General features: G+C 42.1%; 1 long non-coding RNA gene across 2 annotated transcripts in view; it reads right to left on the bottom strand.

The window, feature by feature from the left end:
- Nucleotides 1-16513, bottom strand: part of LOC137794701 (uncharacterized) — a 33654-nt gene extending 17141 nt beyond the window's left edge. For both annotated transcript variants that reach the window (XR_011078329.1, XR_011078328.1), the window contains exons 1-6: nucleotides 16358-16513; nucleotides 16113-16263; nucleotides 15898-15995; nucleotides 7559-7640; nucleotides 7235-7411; nucleotides 4334-4432 (exon numbers count right to left, since the gene is read on the bottom strand). This is a non-coding gene — a long non-coding RNA (uncharacterized lncRNA). The remainder of the gene's footprint in view (nucleotides 1-4333; nucleotides 4433-7234; nucleotides 7412-7558; nucleotides 7641-15897; nucleotides 15996-16112; nucleotides 16264-16357) is intronic.
- Nucleotides 16514-21239: the final 4726 nt, after the last annotated feature.

Genomic DNA, 21239 nt, shown 5'->3' with positions numbered 1-21239 from the left:
TAAATGAGAGAAAAGTGCAAATGTAGAATAGGCATTACTCCCATTATATCCTGTATGCAATATTTATTTACATATATATGACATTAAGTATGTGTGTGTGAAACCGTAAACAGATTTTTACTAGTTTATATGTAGTTTGCATTGTAAACAGTTGAATACTAATGTATCTTGAGCCATCATGGTAAAGCCACAATGTGGAAATTGTTACATGCTCATTAAGTCTAAAAATATTTAGGTTGCACACCAACAGCAGCTTTTAAGTGTGTCAATATAATTAGATAATATTCTAATATCTTCTTCCTCCATGTCATTTCATTAACGCTTGGTACTAAACTGAAATAAACAGGCTCAACAGATGAATTTTAATGAGTGGTTAGCCATTATTACCCTCATTATTTTCCAATTAGCAAACTGTACACCACATCAGCACAGCACAGAAAGATCAACTACTGCGCTATACCATAAACACATCTCCTCTCTTATCTGTAAATACCAAGAAACTCAATACCAGGCACTAAAAGACTTCACAAAGGATAGATCATTGTGAGTGCACTGCACGTGAAACAATTCCAGTTAGCTCGGATAAAATGCATTAAAGATAATGAAGGCTATGGTAGCCCATCCAAGGATAGGAATACAAATACAAAATAGTAGAATATCTGAATTAGTAGCATTAATCCTGCAGCGTGACTGATAAAACCAAATATAAATATCAGCAAGAAGGAAACAGAAAACTGAGCTTGCATGTTTTTATCTTTATAATGGCAACAGGCTGTCTTGTCACAGTTAGCAAAGGAATGAATTTTATAAACAAAGATCTGTGTTAAAGGATGGAACCAAACATCCCCTCACAAGGAGGCATGTTCAGATACAAACGATGGCATGGATGCCAAAAAAAAAGAAAGAAATTTGATTTAAAGAAATACCAATGCTGAGCTGCAAAACCTGGGAATTATAAAAATATATTTGAAAATCATGTTCCTCTTTGTTATTTTTAATGCATATCCACGATGGTTTTTTATATCAAGACTTTAGATATTAAATGATCATTAATAATTGCTTTTCATTTAGGAGTAAAGGAACAGTTAGCATATTGTCTGCGTATTCACAAACCAATTTGTGTTATGTGTTCATGAGCTGAATTGTAAGTACAGTAAGAGCGCCCCCCATCTCTGCTCGGTGCTACTGCAGCCCTCCATTCTGATGAACACGCCCTCGACAGCAGCCATTTTCAGTTGAACCACATCTGCGTGGTGTTTGACCTATTTTTCTGCCATCTTGCCTTCGACTTGTAAGAGGAAAAGAGAGAAAAAAAACACAAAGGGTGTATTTTAGTCCGCTCAGTTATTTGGGGGGCGAAAAAAGAGCCGTCTCCCGGCGCATATGTAGCGTGAAATGCAAGTGGCGGACGAGTGACACCGTCAGCTCGTTTTCTCCACCTTGTCTGTTGGTCGCAGAGCGTAAGCGTTGGTTGGCTAGACAGGCGGGGGCTACGGGGTCATTGTGTGCGTATGAAGAGATGCGCTGAGTGAATAACCTTCCCCCGGTAACAGCTGTCAGGTCCAGCGGAGCAGAGCCGAGGACAGAAGAGCAGGCCCAACCTAGACACGAGACTGATAAGGGTGGACGGCAGAGGAGGTGGGCGTGGGCTGGACTGCTTGCCGGCCTCCAATGCCGGGCTCAAGGGTTTTTGATGGGTGGCCACACCGAGCCTCTTGACGGGGGTCTTGGCACCCAGGCAGCTTATTGTTTAACACATTGCTCATCTCTTTTATTCCCCCCAATGCAGATTCCATGCACAGCAGTGCAGAGCACACAGGCCCAACGGCGGCCCGGGACGCCGCCATTGTCTAGGTGTCAGTCGCCAACGCAGCGTCTCAGCATGGTTCACCACTGGGCATGACAGGGGATGCAGACCCCATGAAGGGGGATTAGCACTGCACCTATTGTCTGAGGGCACAGTGGTGCTGGATTTGGCTGCATGGCTATTCAACGACTGTATTTCTATTCTTCGGCACTTGACAGGGACGCTCAGTGGCCCCACTTTTGTTCCGCTGCAGTATCAGAATGTGTTCATGTCATGCCCCCAGCCGAGCCCCTTATTATCTCAGTTGACATGAAGAGGAAAGGTGCGATGGTAGATTCTGTTATTGCCGTGTGCTGCCTGACCTGCAGGTTAGGGTGTTTTTTAATGGGTTAGGTTGAAGCTTGCTTCTCATGTATAATTTACTGTTGATTTTGTTAATGCTGAAAGGAGAGCATGTTGCCCGAGACTTAACCTATGACTGTTTGCTCGGATTTAATGTTATGAATACAAAATTAAGGGACTTTTTTTTTTTCTTTTTTTTTGGGAGTAGGGGTTGGTTTTGTTTTATTTGCGCTCTTTCACTATTCAAATCAAATATTGTTTAACATGGCATGCTTTTAATGAATCCCATAATTTTGAACTACACATCACTGTTTAGTCATATAAATAAAGTATTTAAATAAAGACAGTGGAAAAATGGGACCTTATATGACATATACATTTTGGTTTGCTAATTCACGTCACCAGTAATTTATGTAAAAATGAAATGATACAAAAATACATTTTAGCATAGATTATTGTAAATTAATTATATATGTCAGTATAAAATATATCCCACATAAATCGTGATACATTTAATAGATATTCATTAAAGATTGAATGCAGTAATAGATGTTTAGTATACTGCGTACAGGCCAAACACCTCTGCCCAGACTCTCTGCACTCATTTCTATGTTTAGAGAGCAGTTTGTGTGGTAAGGCAATGCGGAAAATAGTGATGGATGCCTCCTTGGTCTCTCATAGAATAGAGAGGCAGTGGAAGTTGTTGTTTTTTCACTTTTTAGATTGAGGCAACCGCTCACACAGATACAGATTTACGGTAAATGGATTTTGTACCTGCTGTGTTGTTGAAAAAGTTTTTTCAACTTCAGAATTGTCTTAAATTTGGGGCATTTGGGCAAATTCTCATGCAAACATGAGAGCTGAACTATTCAACTCAGCATTTAAAAGATACACTATATCTATATATAGGCTGTCTGAAATCTCCCTTACCTCTTGAATCATTATTTTAGACAATAAACAATGAGTCATTTGGAAAATTTCCCATTGTTCAGATACAGAAAACCACTTTGGCACGCAAACAGATTATGTGATCGTTCTGCAATTGTGCAATCGATGCCAAGGCATGCTTCAATGTTGATGATACCGTAAACAAAACTCCATTGTGACTTCATCCGGACTTAAAGCTGAATTGCAGACATATGCTTCACTGTACACTATCCTGTTCTGAATTTGAGTTTTCTTCACCCCTCCCCCTTGCCCCCATCAACTCTGTTTATCAAAAGATTTTCCACATACTTTTCCAGGAGATGTTGAAATAAAGACACTGTGAAGCATAGCTCACCGGTGCGTTGCCAAGTAGCAGTCTTCAGACAAAAAGAAGCCCCAAAGCTCAGAAATACCAAGTCCTATTATTGATATTGATATTACCAGCTATTACAAACAATGTTGCCCTACATTTGCTTCACATTTACAGGAATTAAGAGATAACATTTAGAGAGGCCATTTTTGTTTTTGTTTTTCCTCCCTAATCTTTGCCCCTTGTCATGGTGTTGATGTCACTGGAAGGTGAGCAACTGGGTCACTGTGAGCTCTGAGGTTGTAGAGGTTTTACTGGCCTTGATCCCTGTCAGGCCGCCATAATGAGGAGGTTCCGCTTTCCCCATCAGCTGGGAGTAATGGCCGCCATAAAGGCCTTGATTGCAGCTGCTGCAGAACACTCCTCCACATGGCAGCGTGACTCTTGAACTTCAATCATCTGTCGGGCTCACATTCAACCTGCCATCCCCTTAGACCATTTTGTCAGTACATCCCTCTCAGTCCCACTACTCCTTAAACACGCCAAATGAAACTATAATGTAAAGCTCTTCTAATGAAAAAAAAAAAGATCTCCTCCCATGACAGAGTAAGAGTTTTATGAGCTGTCACATGAAGTGCTTTGGTTATTTCATCTCCTGGAAACCCAACATCCAATGATGATTTACTAATTTATACTGATTTTATACAACATTAGTTTGTAATAGTTTGTGGCTTGTGAAATATTTATTTTGCTAAATACATTTGATATAGTTTAGACAAAAATGTGCTAAAGTTCTGCCCTTAAATCACACGAAGGCGAGGCGGCTTTAAGGTTATGCCTGATTCTGTACAGCCAACCAGCTGATCTCTCTCTAAACAGACCGAACCACCTCCCCCCCTCTCTCTCTCACACACACACACACACACACACACAGTCTGTGCGTTTACCTGTTAGACAGAACGTCATGTTGTCTTGTTAAAGCACCAGTCCATGACAGCAGGGTGGCTCCCCCTGTTGAAACAATGTCACTCCATCTCAGGCTGTGCCTGCACAGAGATTTACAGCGTTAAAAATAATCTTTTTTTTTCTCCACTTTTGTTTTTTATTCGCTGTGCTTTCATACAAATGCCTGTCTGCAAAACATTGTCTACAGTGTGTCGATAATGCTACTAAATACATAAATTAAATATGAATCAAAAGAATTTAAATTATAACAGTATAATTATACATAAAGTTTCCACGGCAAAATAAATCCCAGCTTTCCTTGTATCTCTAAGAGGATAATATAAGTGTGGTGAAAGGGGCCACGCAGGGGAAGATTTCTTCCTCGTCATTCAGGCAGCCAACCGAGTGTAGGCGGGGACCAGACATGGCAGAAATCTGGAAGAGGTGTTCCACGTTGTGTAGGTCGCCTCCAATTCACTGAATCACCATGTTCATTTACAATCAGGCCCATAATTAAGGGAAACCAACCCAGAAATTATCAATCAGTTAATTACTGGGATGCCACAAAACAAATCCAGCTCCTGATTGGAGCCCACTGGCTGCCCTTACAAGACGCTGCCGTCATCCAAATGAAACCAGGAAGGTTTGTGGATTGACCAACAACAAATCGAAACAATTATCATTTGTCCCTCTGTGTGGCAACATTGTGTGTATATAGATCATATTTTACAAAAAAAAAAATCTCCAATCTATTTTTGATTGGTAAAATATAATATACTAATATATTTTTAAGTGGCTCAGATTTAGCAAAATGTGCCCTTTTTTAGCTTGTAAAAATAATCATAATAATTACAATTTACAGTGTTGTACTGGTGGCTTGGCGACCCTCCAGGTTCTAAGCACTGATGTCTTTTTTCGCAGCCAGTGGCACGATAAATATGTCACATAACATGTAACGGTGACCTGTACCCAGCGATTAACTCCCCAATGACTAGGAAATAGAGAAGTAATTCAATTGTGGGATGCAATGTTTAGTTGTTTCCTTATGCTTGAAAATTGTACAGTAGGAAAATGCTTATGCTGTAAAAAGGCAAATAATCTGACTTATTATTTATTTAAATTTAGACAAAAACGGGGATGCAAAATATACTGCACACACAAATGCACACACCCTTATTGTGTAAAAGCTGGACATCTTTTTTTTTCCACTCGTATCTTCCTTTCTTGTTTTTTCTCACACAACACATACTCATTGACACGCAAATTATTTTATAACCTGTTTTATTTACCCATTTAACTGCACACAATTGCATTGAATCCCAAAACAATTAAGTTGCTGTTTTATGCATTTTTCATTACATTTAATGCAGTAAATATATATTCTATGTATCCAACGTAGGCATTTGTAACGAAGCATGCGGTAAGGAAACTCTGCACACCACTGCTTATTGAGATCCACTTAACTTTTTTTCCCATATGGGAAAGAGAAGGACCTATAAATTGCTTGACTCAGGACCTCTATTTCCCATCAATACATTTCCTCTGCCCCTCTCGGCATTGGAGCATCAAAATGCATAACAATCCCTGATAGTGTCAGCAGCCTGCAGCTCATCTCTAAAGTAAATGCTGGCCAGATAGAATTAAAGGGGAGGTCCTGTGTTTCTCTTGGCAAAACATTTTCATGATTTCTCTGTTAGAGCGATGTCATCACAAGAGACAAAAACAAAAAGGGGGAAAAATGTAGCTTGGCAGTCCAGCAGATGACAACCCATCAGGGACATATATGTGCAAGTGGATAAGGCCTTGTGCAATAGTAGTCTTGTATAAGAGCCAGTCCCTCCACATGTACACGATATGGTAACAAATGTCATTTCTGATAGAAGAACAAAGGAATATTTCCTCACATTGGCTTTAGATTTCACATTGCTTTAAATGTTCCCTTTTCTGTATTTTTTTTTACTGCTGTTTGTCTTTTAGTCATGTCTTCTAATTGCTTTCCTCGTGGTTTCTCTGAGCATAATGCAGATTGCACAGTGCCACAGATCTGAGCTTGTTCTGTCGTATATGAAGTGACCCCATAGTCTGTGACCTCAAGATGTTTTCCCGTCCAAACGGGCATGCAGCAGGGACGAAGACCTCTGTTGGTGGCAGGCGGGGGGGAGATTGGAACGAGACTCAAGAGGCCAAAAACACAGAATCTGGGCCCAGGGTTTTTTTTGGCAGGCAGCAGTGTGTGAAATTTACAGAATTCCTTATATGATGGTTGAGCAGCAAGCTCTGTGCCCACCTCACAGTACTGTCAACCAGTAGCTCTGAGAGAGGATAGTGGGACGATTCAGATGTGGTTTTGCCATCTTTTCTACAAAATACAATACAGGGAAGATGGCAGAATTGATAGGCGCCTTTGATTTTTTTTTTATATATATCATGGGATTCCAGTGGCAACTGTTGGCTGGTTTAATTATTTTGTATTTAGTTTTTCCTTTTCGGTCTCCTTGTCACAACCCGAAGCCACTTATGTTCACATGGCAAAAGAGGTGGAAGTACTGCAGCATGCCTAATTTGCAGCAGGCCCCATGTTTTCTTAACAAATTGCAGTCACATATCATTTAGTTTCTCTGTATTATTGCAAAGAAAAACAATCAGAAAACCTCAAATGGAGACCACCGTACACTGATCTCATCCCAGGCTCCGGCTTCCCTCCCAGTTCATCTCACTAACTGTCTCTGCCCATGCCAGGATTTACTGGAACAGATGCCTTCTTATTGTGACGGCCTGCTGCTTGCCTCAGTCAGTTGGGCAGCAGGTCACAAATGTTCACATACCCACATGGACACACACACGCACACACAAACACATAGACCTACTCTGAGATGGCTGTGAAGCATGTGTGTTTAACTTACTGGTTGTTTAAGTAAGCTGAGAAGAATCCCCTCAGGTGATTAGTTCATTTGCAAGTCCCCGGCTGTGGAGGCCGGTGCAGGCCCGCTGCCCCACTCGCTACCTCCCTCTGTTTAGTCCTCACCAGCCTTGCCTTTTTATCTCCTCTGTTCGGCTGTTTGTTTGTGTTTCTCTGCACTCTAAGGGGTGAAAAGAGAGAGAGAGCATGAAAAATAAAAAATAAACCGAAGGGAGAGAAATGTTAAGCCAGCTAGAGTAATAGCGCCGGTCTTTGTCCTGCACTCATTATTTTCACTTTGATTACAATCTGCAGCAGCTCAAGTTACCCTAATTCGGCCAGCTGAGGCTGTGGCTGAAATTGTTCTGCGCTGAGTGATGGTTGAATTGAAGCTGCAAGGGGGTTCAGCACTGGATCGGATGTGGAAAAAATAATCCTAATATTAATAATACAATAAATAGCTACATAAAAATGCAAAACAAAGGCAATATCAGTGGTAATAACATGACAAACACACAACATCATAATAAATACAATCTCTGGGTTAATTCTGCACTCATCCAGCATGGAGGAGATTTAAAACGATGAGACCAACCGTGTAATTCCTTAAGGGACACTTTTAATGCCAACGGGACGTCTTGTTTATGCCAGAACGAGGATGTCGAGAAATGGATTCGGTGTTGCACAGCGCTGAGAGGATGGAAGACCGGGCAGGCATGCTGGGATTCTCTGGCCAGTAACGGTGGTACCATGAGAGAGAAACGAGTGGTGAGGACGCCGCCTAAGGGCCGACCACCACTAGACACTAAGCACTGCGGAGGCCCGGTCCCCATGTAGCACTAATCACAACCCCCTGCGCCTTCCATCTGTTCTCCATCAGTGGCCGTACAGTACCACTCCGCCGCTTCACCACTATCCACCCTCCATCCTCTTCCCTTCTGACTCTGGCTCTCACTGTCTCTCAACCCGCTGTAAGTGGACTCTGGCTCTCTTTTTTTAGACTTCTGGTATTTTCTTTTCCGACAGAGTACTTCTAATGATGCAAGATTTATTGCATCCAGCGAGGGCAGGGGTTATAACCTTTTCACCCGGAATATCAGCCTGTGTTTTCAAGCTTTTTCCTCTTGCTAGCTGAACTAGAACACCTATTTAAGATGTTACATATCCTGAATAAATCTGTGCACTCTGTCACACGTTTTCCCATCCCACACAATGTTTCTCAATTAACATCCCTTTTGCTTTCCGGTCACAGCAGGAAATCTAGTCGGGGTGACAGAAAGTGTCACTACAACACCACCGTCACTTGAATTACTAGTCTGGTTCACAGTTGTACTGTAGCTATGCGGATTTCTGTGGTCCCTAATGATCAGATTAGAGTTACTAATTAAAAAAAGAAGAAGAAGAAGGCGAAAAAAAAAAACAATATTATGAGCTGCCCTAACGCTTCTCTGGGTGGTGATGAGTGAGAGCAAAGTTATTATTCTTTTGAACTCCTGCGGTGTGGGGGAAAGACGGCAGACATTCAAAGCAGCATGACGTTTGGTGTTTGTTATTTCTTTTTTACTTTTTTTAATTCCTGTGCCAGAGATTTATGGCTTGATAAGTGCTTCAAACTTTTCTTTTTTTTCAAATGGGGATAATTTAAATACACCTCACGGGCAGAGATCTCTCTTTCTCTCTTCCTCCTGCTCTTTCTGTTCATCTGTTTCTCTCGGTCTTGCTGTGTTGCTCTGGTCCCTGGCTCGTCTCCTTTTATTTCAGTCTGGGTTTCATTTTCTTATTAGGATTTACTGTTCCCCTACACATTTTAATCTTTGAAAAACAAATACATGCCATGACTTGTGTGTTTCTTTCGCTCATGTATGTAAGCTTCTAAGTCATGTTCATAAGCTCGTTTTCTCGTTCGTTCATGGGAAAAATGTCTCGTGCCGCATTACGTCTGCGGCGCACAAAGGTTTTGAGTAGAGAGAACTGTAAATAAAACATGTTTGAGGCCAAGAAAATGACCCACATACATGGACATTCTCTCCCGCTGTGCATTTAATCCATTTCACCCACTTGCCTCAGATTTTAACGACTCTCTCAGAACTTTTGGCCTTTTCTATTTTTTTTCTTCCCAGAGCAAGTGTGAGAAAAACTCACACATGGGATGTAGGTCAGAATTTTTTGAGAGAATATATTTCTCATAGATTTTCAATACTTTATCATCTCGCATAGGAGTTTCCTGTGGTGGTGTGCGCCATGCTATGGGCAATAATACTTCTTCATTCAGCCATTACATCATTTGTTTCTATTTTCTGTCAAGCGTGACTGCTCGACAGCCCATCCGTATAATTAAATCGACCTTTAAGCAATTTGCTGCTAGGTTTCTAATATTTTTAGCCTGGTCATTATTCCCGATGCACAGATGTGGCATGTCAAGGAGGGAGCATGGGCCTGACAGCATCTCACTCCTATTGTTCATTTGGGGGAAAAAAATTTGGGTATAGGTAGTCAGGTTGGTGATGGAGCTATTGCCCAATTTATCCATTCTAGTGTCAGTTACACAGACAAATATGTGTAGCGCCGCTGTGGGGCTGAATTTTAGAGCGGTTACAGCCTGTCAACATAGTGGGAGCGCAGTCATTAATCACCATCCAGTACATTTGATCAGAATGCAGCAAACCTCGACTGTTTCCTGTGATGGAAGGACAATGGGAGGCTGTGTTAGATCTTGTTCCGTTAATTGGGTTAGTGCAGCTAATGGCCATTTAGATGTAGGATAACACAGGCATTTTACATTTTACAAATGTGGTGATGGAAGCAAAAGCTATCATGTATTCATTGTATTAGAATTATTCTCAAGATGAAAATAAAACATTTAAAAAAAAAGAAATTGGTGAAACATGCATTTTGGTAGATTCTAACGAGCAGCAGTGGCTTTCTTGCCAGGTAATTATTTTTAAAGTGAGCTATGCCACAGCAGAAAAACACTGCTGGTGTTTGTTGTGTTATTTATTTATTTCTCGCAATCTATGTGTGATACATGTGCCATTTTTAAAGAAGGTATGCATGAACGTTTACAGAGTGGCAATCAGGAATGCCATAAGTGGTTTATAATTTTAGCAAAATGTTATGTAAAATCACATCAGCAGCATCTCCTTCTCCCCCCTCACAGTTTCAGCACGCAGAGTGATTTCAAAGAAGGGTTACCTCAAACTCGAGAAGTAACACAGCCTACTGTACAGGGACGTGGGATTTGACAAGGGAATTTAAACTACAATACCGGCATGCCCAGCTGCCCACCTCAAATTGCTCAGCTGTGATACTTCTCTATGCAATATCCTGCCATTTAGCTCCATGCAATGCAGGCTAATAATGAAGCTGTCTCTGGCGTGAGGATTTCTGTGAGCGGGTCAGGAAAATTGGAATAGAGGGAATAGATTTGTGACCGTGCCGACCTAAATGGGCTAAGGGGTTTGCTATTCCCCAACCAAAGTCACCGCTACTGTTTTTCTGGCGTCGATTAGAAATGGCTGCCCATTTGCTGTGAATACATCGGCAGTTTGGAACTACTCATAGCAACTCAAAAAGTGAAATAACCCCAGTAATATCACAACACATCCACACAGCTCTTTCAGTATTAAAAAAAACAAACAAGTGCTCGCTGGTGTCCTTGGTTGAGTGTAGCTCTGGGCGCATTTTTTGTTTGGCTGCCAGCGCAGTTTCTGGCCCCGTTATTTCCTTCCAAATGAGAAGAAATGTCGTTTGTCCCAACCATGAGCGAGCGGCCGCTGAGATGAGGAATAGGCCCACTGCTTCACACGGACTAACGTGACAGGCTGCATGACATCACTTAGCCAAAATGGATTGCCACTTCAAAATGGGACTGTTCTGCTCAGTGTTAGCAAGGCTCTCACTGGAAGAAAATAATTGACTGAAATTTATTAAATATATTTTTATTTTGTTTTAGATTTGGCAGCGTTTTTGTTTTTCTGTGGGTGGCAAAGATTAGTTGGCAGCATTTGGTATCTTCTGTCTTGGATCTGTGTGGGAAAAGTGAATTAAAGACAATCATTAAAACTCTTTAATTAGAGCTGTTAACAGTATTTCAAGACGTCCTATAGTGTATTTAATAACGTGTGCTAAGTTGTATTTCCCAGGTATAATATTTAGTGAAGATTACCCTGTTGACTTCAGCAGACTAAATTAAGGGCAATCATAGTGTGTGTTTTTTTTAACTGCAACCAACAGGGAGACCAATAAAAAAAGTCTGACCAAAGTGTTATAATTAGAGCTGTGAAAAATAACGCGTTAACGCATTATGATTAAATTACAGGATTAATGCGTACATTTTTTTAACGCATGCGCAGAATGAGCTTATTAGAGTGGAAATTCAACTATTTCCGCTCCAATGCAGTCAGACGTAGATGTCAGATGTACACTCTGCGGGTAGACATTGACGTTTCACCGTGGCACAACCAGCCTGAAGTGACACCTCAACGCGAAGCATGAGTTAGTCAGCGAGGGGAATTCAAGAGGAATGCGTCAAACCAGCCTCACTGAACAACAAAGACCCCTCACTAAGTCCGCCTGTGACAAGCTGAGTAGCACAGTTGAATTAATATTGTTGAGGATGAGGGGTTCACCAAAGTTTTGCGAGTGGCAAGGGGGGACCCGAGCATCAAAGCACCGCAAAGACGCACAATCATGACACAAATCCACGCGCTGTATAAAGCTGGAAAGAACAAAACGGAAAATGACTTGGCTGCTACGGATCATGTGGCGCTGACAGGATCACTGGACTTCTGTGAGTAATGAGAATTACCTGGGTGACCAGATGTCCTCTTTTTCCCGGACATGTCCTCTTTTCGAGACCTAAAAATGCGTCCGGCAGGGATTCCAAAAACGTCCAGGATTTTGCCTCGTTGGATATTTGTGTTTCTCTGAGTCTTTCACTAACTAGTTATTACGCTCTTACAAGTTGTGTTTTTATTGTTGGTTTCTTAATGAGGGGCATCTCAAAATTGAAGATACCTGCAAGAGATACCTTTTGGGAAAATCGTAAAAATCTTTGTTGTTTGTTTTTCTCTGTATTTAAAAAATCTGAAGCAAATGTTGGAAAAAAAAATACAAAGCAAGGTCATTCAGTCTGCGACCCTTTTCGGGAGGTTCATATTGGTCAGATGAAAAGTTAAATGCACATATCTGTTTTCCCAAGAGTATGTAGAAGTGTGTGTGTGTGTGTGTGTGTGTGATCCTCCCACTCCACCTCCTCTTTTTCTGAGGTGACCTGTGCACCACTCGGGCCCTGGGGGCTCAGACATACACATGGTCTGATCTGCTGCTGCTGAACACTTGGAATTTCACTCCAGCCACTGCATAAACACATGCACGCAAATACACACGCATTCTCACAGTACAAGCACATCTGGTTTCCAGGATGACGCTCATGAATGCAGACCTTTTAGCTGCTGGTACAGGCAGACTGCTGGTGTTAATGACTGGGACATTCTTCAGCTCCCAGGATGAAAACGGTGAGAGGATGCAAAACAGAGGCAGCCATCGTTTGTAAGGGGTAACCCAATCCATCCAGCAGGCGCTACTGCGTGTGCGTGTGTCTGTTTGTGAATAAAGGGCCGAAGGGGGTAGCCCAGCTAAAGGTCCTTGGGGTCATACGAGGCCGCCACAGCACCCTGGCGTGTAGATGTGCCAGGTCTGGCTTCCTCCCAAAAGCGTAGCGAGGTCACGGCAATTTCCCCAAGTCAGGAGTGGGTCAAGGCCCCACTTCCCTTACGTATCAGTCACTGAAGGATGAGGAGGAGAGCACAAGACATGGTCTTTGTAGAATTACCTCCCCTAATCCCCACAGTGTCAGGACTGCGAGGAAAGTATGCTGTAGTTTTGGTAAGGCGTGAGGTTACGTGAGGGGAAATGTGAAAGCTACAAAGATTGTAGTTTTCAGTTTGCAACCTAAAATGCAAATATTCCATTCATAATTGGTGGGGATTTTTCTCACAGGTGTCATTATCTTTCTGGTTATTGGCATTGTCCCACGATGCTTTCCCGCTAGGTTGTTCTTTAACGTCAGCACATCAGCTCACCTCACTTGGCAGCAATAAGTGAACAGGGATACTTTGCTAGGGAACTGAAAGTGAATACATTAAGGGTGGAAGTAAAATGTTGCCCCGAAAAGAGCTCAATAATGATTTAAGTAGCTTGCGGTAGAAGGGATTATTTCACTGATCTTTTTGCTTCTTTTTTTTTTTTGAAAGGTTTTTCCTTGACCCAAATACCAGGTTTCTCTCCGTCTCTTCTCTGCTCACTTCCTCTCTCTGGTTTGCTTTGGAATCCCCAAAGAAGGGTAGTAGGCCAAACACACTACATATTCATAGCAGTGTGGTCATTTAGCAGGTCGCTTTGAATACAGACCCTCCATCTCCCTAAAACGACCACCTGTGTGAAGCTAACGGGCCAGTGCTGCTCACACCAAACCAGGCACCGGTGCTGTAAGAGGTCTAATCTCACAGACTCAGGACTAATACCATCAATACATTAAGCAGCTTGATCCCTGAGTTCCTCTCTGTCTCTTGACAAATTCAACATGTATTTGGGGTAGAGGAGCTTCCTGCTTGGCACATATATCCGTAGATCACCGCGATGATTAACCGTCATGAAATTCTAAATCCCTCCATCTCTTGGTAAATATGACTCCGTCTGTCATTGCACAGCCCCAAAAGGTCCGCTTAAGGGCATTGGAAATTGGCCAATATTGGCTCATCAAAACGGACTAATAATCTTTGGCCCTCCAGTGATAAGTATTATGAACTGAAAAAAACGTTTGGTGCCAGTTTTTAATATCTCAAAAAAGAAATGCAGTGCATCATTCACTGGCCCATGACAACGCCATCAATATTTGGGAATATGAACCACTCTCAAGCTATAGGGGATAGGAGTTGCTCATTTTTATGCAAGGAAAGTTATCCAAGGGCAGAAGAGAAACATCAGAGTCCTGAAGTCTCCCTAGATATTCCTTGATATTTATTTTTGATATTTTTCTAAATTTGCTACAGAGCGTTTCATGTTCTGGAGGCGACCGTAAGGTTCTATCCTTGCACACGCCGAGCCCATATTATGAACTGTTAAGGACTATTTATTAGCAAGTTTAAAGAACGATATACATGTATCAAGGGAATAGTAACGTGGTCCGCTAAGATCGAAAACCCATCAGAGATCTGTCCTTTCCAACTGCCAGAACAAATCTTAATTCAAGCCCACAGCACTGCCCACTCAAAAGAAGAAGAAAAAAGCTAATCCCACAGAAGAGTTAAACAAATAAAATAAGAGGAACAAATTATGTTGGGGAAACTTCCCATATCAAAATAAGCAATGAAATAAATGCAAAATAAAATTGGGGGAAAAAAATATTATTTAAGTGCCTGCCTCCCTCTTTCACCCATCATCTGTACTGCAATAACACATTTCAATGGATGCATGATTAACTTCACATCTGAAAACACGACCCGGCCACCCGGACGCTACAACAAACAGGCAGCCTGCGTGGCACTCGAGCTGTTGATAACAAAAGCCATCACCCTGTGCACCGCTAAGCAGTTACCACATGATTTTATGAGAGCCATGCTCATTTATGAGTGCAATCAGTTGCAACCCAATGCCCCATAGGATGTCAGAGTTAGCGCCCCTCTTTGTCCTATGATGATGGACTGTCGGTTCAATGGCGTTATTGTAGCTCTAGTGGCCATCCAGGGAGTAATACATTGATAACAATATCAGCTCATAAAGATGGGCTGTTGTAGAAAAGGTCACTCCCTTTCTTGCCCGTACTGTATCTCTCGCTCTCTCCTCCCACCGTCTCATGATTCCTCCGTCGCTCCCGCTCTCTCTTTCTGTCTGTGTCTCTCTATCTCGCTCTCTCGGGGTGGTGACGGGCTGCCCCTTGGTGTGTAAGGAAGCTGGAATGTCATGTTTTAACTGGAGTTAGAGGTATGTTGACAGGCCAGACAGAGGGAACAGATGGCAGCGTGACATGCCCAAGGTCATCTGGCATGCCACTGTCGGGAGCGCTGGATTTGAAACCCAACGCTTTTTTGCCCGTTTCCTTTTTCTTTCTTTAGGATTTCTCCTCTCCCCCTCCCTCCCTCTGTCTTTCATTCTTTCTTCCACCTATATCTCTCACCTCTTTATCACATACTCCTTTCTCTGTTTCTCATTCCACAACCCAGCCTTCCCCTTTCTCCTCTGCGTTTCCCCGTCTCCTACTACTCCTTTTCTCTGTTTATCACCCCTTCCCTCCTCAATGTAGGTCACAAAGCCTCCTGTACAGGCTGCTGCCTATCTGTGCTTAAACACACTGCCCCCTAAACTCTCCTGACTACTCTATTCACACACACACACACACACACACACACACACACACACACACACACACACACAGACACACACACACACACACACACACACACACACACACACACACACACACCTCATTGAACGTCCATATTCTGTCTCACTTCCTTTCCTCTCTCTCTTTCCCACACATGCTCAGTTGGAGTCACATTGGCCATGCACCCCATAAAAATGTGCCAAGCTACCTTTGTCCCCTAAAGTCTCGCCCCTAACAGTCCTGTCAGCAGAGATGTAGAAAGAATCCAAATGAGTTTTAATTACCTGTGTAGCCATGCCTGGAAGGTTATGCACCGGAAATCCCAACCCCACCGGTACAGTGAGCATGCCGTGTCGCAACACATGGCTTCTTTGTCTTCCAGCTAATTTCCAACAGGAGCATAAAGTAAAAAGAGAGAACAAAAAAATCAGTGGGAAAATGAGGGAGGGAGAGATAGGATGCAAAAGGAGAAAAAACGCTGTCTCTGCTTGCTGCTTACCATCTTCGCTGAATGTTTTTGAGGGCTTGTACCAAAATCCCAAACAGAGCAGGGCAGAGCAAAATGTCCTCACTTTACCCAAATCTTGTCGGAAGTGTTCGTTTCACCTCAGCAAGCAGAGCCGTTTGTCCCTAAACAACATTGGCTTTTGCTGTGATAAAGAAAACATTGCAATCGTGATGCAAAAAAGCAGGTTGGGAAAGCTAAAAAGTGAGAAGGGTGAACGTCTTCATTCACGTAATTACCTTGTTGGGAATAGCTAGCTGCAGCCAATACACTGTGGGCAAGATTTGCATGTTTATCAAGCAAGTCAGGCGGTGCAAGCCTGTCCATTCTGCCCACAACGAGTAACCTCTCGTTATATTCCTTAAAGTTCCCCGGTGAGACTTGTACGGTTGCTTTAGCGCCATTTGCAGCATTCACAGAATGCGCTTAGCAACACAAAGAGCGGCCAGTACGAATTCTAACGGGGTGAGGACGCCATGACAACAGCAGCCGCAGGAGGTGACATTTCCTCGACATGAGCAACTCCAACAAATAAATACTAAAATGTGTTTTTAGAGACTTTGGTTAAGTAGGTCTGTCTCTCCCACTTCCCAGATCACCAACTCCAAACAGCCTGTGTTGTGCTTATTAGCATGTGTTTACGCTGGTATTTGTAGTCATCGGGGTTGTATTCGTCGTCGCTCTTTCTCAGGCCCTGTGATTATGCCTGTCATGTTGTTGGCAGAGCTTCGTCTTAATATTAACAACACAACAATGGTGGGGCTGATAAGTCTTGAACGCAGCAACGGCAGAAGATCTTTATCTGGAGTGATACAGCAGTAAAATAATGCTGGGAGAAAGAGAGACAGAGGAAGCATAGAACAAGGGAGAAGCAGGGAGGAAGGGAGGAAAAAAGAGCTTCAAATCTTTTCATCTACAAAGGTTATTTTCTGAATAGTAAGTCTTTCAGCATAAAACCGCATGTTTTTCCTTGAATAGAAATATGCGTAGCCACAAACAGAGAGCATATGGATGTATTTATGGCTGGGCTTTGTTCTTGCAGTGTTGAATGTGTAATGTTGAGAGGGTTTTTTTTTTTCTACTTTCCCTCTGCATTTTCAAAAAGGCATTTAACTCTGCGAGAATGGGTTTACAAGGTATATTATTAGTAAACATCAGAATAATTTGTCGGATATAAACCTATATAAACCTCGCTGTTGCTCTGTATGTCCCACACCTCCTGCAGTTGTGGGAATGCTGAACATTTTGCTGTTTAAAAAAAAAATAAAAAGGTAATGAGACTGACATTTTGAGCAAATACAAAAAAAGAGCCTGAATGTGCTCACTGCGGACAACAAAAGCCTGTGGCAGTCAAAGTTGGTCAGTATTGACGTCTCTGCGAGAAATTTGATTTTGTGAAAAACTCCAAAGTTGTTGCTTCGGTCATTAATCACCCGTCCCTGGAGAGGGGAACTCAGTGGAGCACAGGGCCCTCTCTGTGCTGCCACGACAGACTGAAAGCCAAACCCAGCGTTCTTGAACAATAGATGCCCCAACGTGACACCATTTTGTTACAGTGTGTGTGAGTGCAAGTGTTTGTGTGAGGGGGCAGGACGGATTCTTGAAAGTACAGTGACACCTAAAGGCCTAATCCTATAGGCCCTCTCTGTTTTTCTCCCTCTCTCCCACGGACACTTGAGTCAAGGACATGGTGAAATTTGGAGGAAACTGATGAGTTTTCACTTTTTTTGCACTTGATAGTTCCAAGCGCTGGTACAGGGCATCAAATTCCTCTCCTAATGACATGCCTGGGGGCTGCCTGCAGGAAAAGTGGCATTTTCATCTTCCAACCCAAGCATCTGATTGGACATCGGATGGGAGAGACCCGAAAAACAATGGATGCTGCAGGTTTTTTACGTTCAATGTGCAGTTAGAATGTATCGTGTGGCTGTGTGGTTCTTGTTTTTGTGCCCTCAAACCAGTAGTTTCTTTTTTTTTTTATTGATTTTCTAACGTGTGGGTAACGTAAAGCTCAGGTGCATCTTGTGTGAGTATTTTGAAACAGTTTTTGTATTTGTACATGCACAGAAAATGTACTAGAATAACCCAAAATAAGTTTATCTCATAATTTATTAGCAAAATGTTGTTTACTCACCAATTTATTGTGTCACAAAGGTAAACTGCAATATCGTCGGTCTAAAAAACATTAAGATTATGAAGATCTAGACAATTGAGATATTTTCCAAGCGTTTTTATTTCTATCCATGTATTTCTACACTCTCAGTTGTGACGTCTTAATATGAATAACTGAAGGTCATATTTTATCTACATCTTTATTTCCCTCTACGTTCCTGCTCACACAGTGCTATTTTGTTTCCAACTGAGTCTATATTACAGTATAGAGCCGCTCACACAGCGCACACACAGATAAACACACATTCCCCAGCTGAACAGTACCACTGTAGTGGTGAGATCCTCACTGGGCAGCCCTTTGATCTCGCTTCGTCTCTTGTGTCTGCTTTCACGGCCAGCTCTGCATGCAGAGCCGGTTTTTAATATGGCAGCGCACCCTGGGTCCCAGAGTAACAATAAACTTTACCTTCAACTGTCAGCAGGTCTTAATCACTGGGATTACTGCAGCACTAAATGTTGGATTCCTGTTAATATTCCTGCCGGTGAAAAAGGTAAACAGACCCAAAGAGATAAATATCGCCCACCCCTCCACAGAAATATCCTTTGGAGTTCACAATCACAATTTCATCACTTGCAAATATGGCACGGAAGTCAAAAAGGGGGAAAGAATGAGTCTTAGTTTCAATGAATGTGGACAATCACAATGGAATTCTTTTTTCGGCGGTGGGCTTTATCCCACAAATGTACAATCGGTCATTCTCAAAGAGCCTTCAGCGGGGCTGTTATTTGCCGTCCCGTGAGGTACCGTAGCTGGAGCTCACCAAGCCAACTAATGGAGCTTCAGAGGCCTGCAAATGGCAGCCGACGAGCGCACAGCAGCCTCTGTGGGCAAAATGGATTTTGATGTCCATTTAGTTTAGTTTCCCTGCGGAATAAAGTGAAATCAAAGGTTTTGGAGAAAGAAAAAAAATATTATTTTAACCTTATAATAATATTATTAAGCTCAGGGTACAGTATTTTTGGATAGTGATCATAGGAGTAGTAAAACATGATTTTTAATCTGTATATCATTACATGACGACAGAATAATTGTATTTTTTTTGTGTGTAATTATTTTCATTAATTTGCAGTAAGGTTTTCTAAATTATATTTATTATTCAAATAAAATCAGAAGGTCTTGTTCTTTGTGTGTCAATTGTTTTATTTATTTTTTGTCAAAATTGCATCTGATCGTGTAGACTTCCTTACATTCCCCCTAACAGGCAAAATACTTGAAATGAGCACAAACCCAATTTGACAAAAGTCATCCATATATTCACACATTCTAGAAATGGCGCATAGTGGAGTGGAGCGTGCTGTTTCAGAAGCTAAATCCGTGCTCTGCTGGGTCCAAATATTTTACCATAGCTTAGCTGCTCCACTAAAATCTGCACTTGTGTGCACCCCATTGCCCCTTCATCTTGCTTTGAAAACACCACTGGATTATAGGCCGTTGTCTCAGGACTCAGGCGGCTTGACTCCTTGGCGACACGGGTCTCATGCCTGTGTCCTGTTGTGGGAATTGTCGACAGAGAGCGAGGGAGAGAGAGAGAGAGAGAGAGAGAGAGAGAGAGAGAGAGAGAGAGAGAGAGAGATTTCAACAATTCAAGGGTACAGTCTCTTCGGGGAAGAGCCACTGCAGGCTCTGAAAGGTTGGGCCTGTGAACAAGTGTTCATGTATTTTCAACAGTGATATCATTCACAGGGAATGTAATTCAGGTTTGACTGAATACATTAAGTAACAAGGGGCAGCCGTTTATTTAGATTGTGCAGTATAGTCCGTATTTAAGGCCGTGCATGGCTGCCTTTTGGTTACGCGAGCAAAATGGCTTTGTGTGCATTTGGATTTATTTTTTTACGCACTTTTTCATCCTCATTCCTCCAATTGTACTCCATGGAAGTGACCCTACATACTTCATTTCTTTACTAGCACAGATTTGAATGTATGAATAAACTCATGCAATCACAAGCCTGCGACATCCCCAAAAACTACAACCACATGCATATTTTCATAAATAACTTTTTCGCTTGAAAAGCGGGGTTTTCTCACATTTTGTTTGACTTTTTTTGGGGGGGGGAGGGGGGGAAGGTATGAAAAGCTTGGCGAGTAAAGCGAATATTATCGGGCTGAGACGTTTCCAATTCTCTATTCCTTTTAGTTAATTGAATTGCTATGAATCCTGCTATCACAGTGTTACCACCACAGATATATGATGGCAGTCTTTATTGAAATGATTTCCATGGGTGTTTGTCTCACTCCTGGCTCTGTGTCAGGCTTTTAGGAAGAGAGACAGAGAGAAAGAGGCGGGGATAGACAGGCGGGGAGGTGGTGGGGGGGTGGGGAGAGAATATGAAATTGATTAGTTAGCTGGGATGGAAAATAAAGACTTCATCAGGATCACTTTGTGCAGTCTTCACAATCAGCTGTGAAACAATGCAGCCTCGCTAATGAGGACAGAGAGGCAGGGACTGTGTGCATCTGTGTACCTGCGTGATGTTTATGCTTGTGTTGTGCCACTGAATTAAAAGTGAAAAGGATAGGAAAGAGAGCGCACGTATTGAGAGGGTTTGTGCCACATTCACTCAGATCTTCCTCGCAAGTTTTTCATAAATCAAAAAGTCTGCGTCGTCGTTTCTCCATCCTCCAGGCAAAGACCCAAATGAATCTCCGTTTAAATTCTCACTTGAGTGCTGTTGTATTTAATTTTTGAAGTCTCATCAAAGATTAGAAGTTTATTTATTGTGAACATTTGTGGGGGAAAGAAGTAGAAGCAGTGCCCTTCTGGGTGACGAATTTTAACTCACAAAGAAAACAACCATTTGGATTGTTGGCAAATGCAATTATGCGTTGCTTTTTATATTGTAGTCGCACTTTAGAGATTTAGACAGTGTGGTTTCATTTTTTTACATTTCAAAAACACAACCTAAGATTCATAATATTTATTTATATTTACAATTTGGTTAATACAT

The sequence above is a fragment of the Clinocottus analis genome, unplaced genomic scaffold, assembly GCF_023055335.1.
Source record: "Clinocottus analis isolate CAN_PGR_092001 unplaced genomic scaffold, fCliAna1.0.p SCAF_25, whole genome shotgun sequence".
Classification (NCBI taxonomy): Eukaryota; Metazoa; Chordata; class Actinopteri; order Perciformes; family Cottidae; genus Clinocottus; species Clinocottus analis.
Note: the sequence above shows the minus strand (reverse complement) of the source record. Positions and strands in the feature narration are given on the sequence as shown.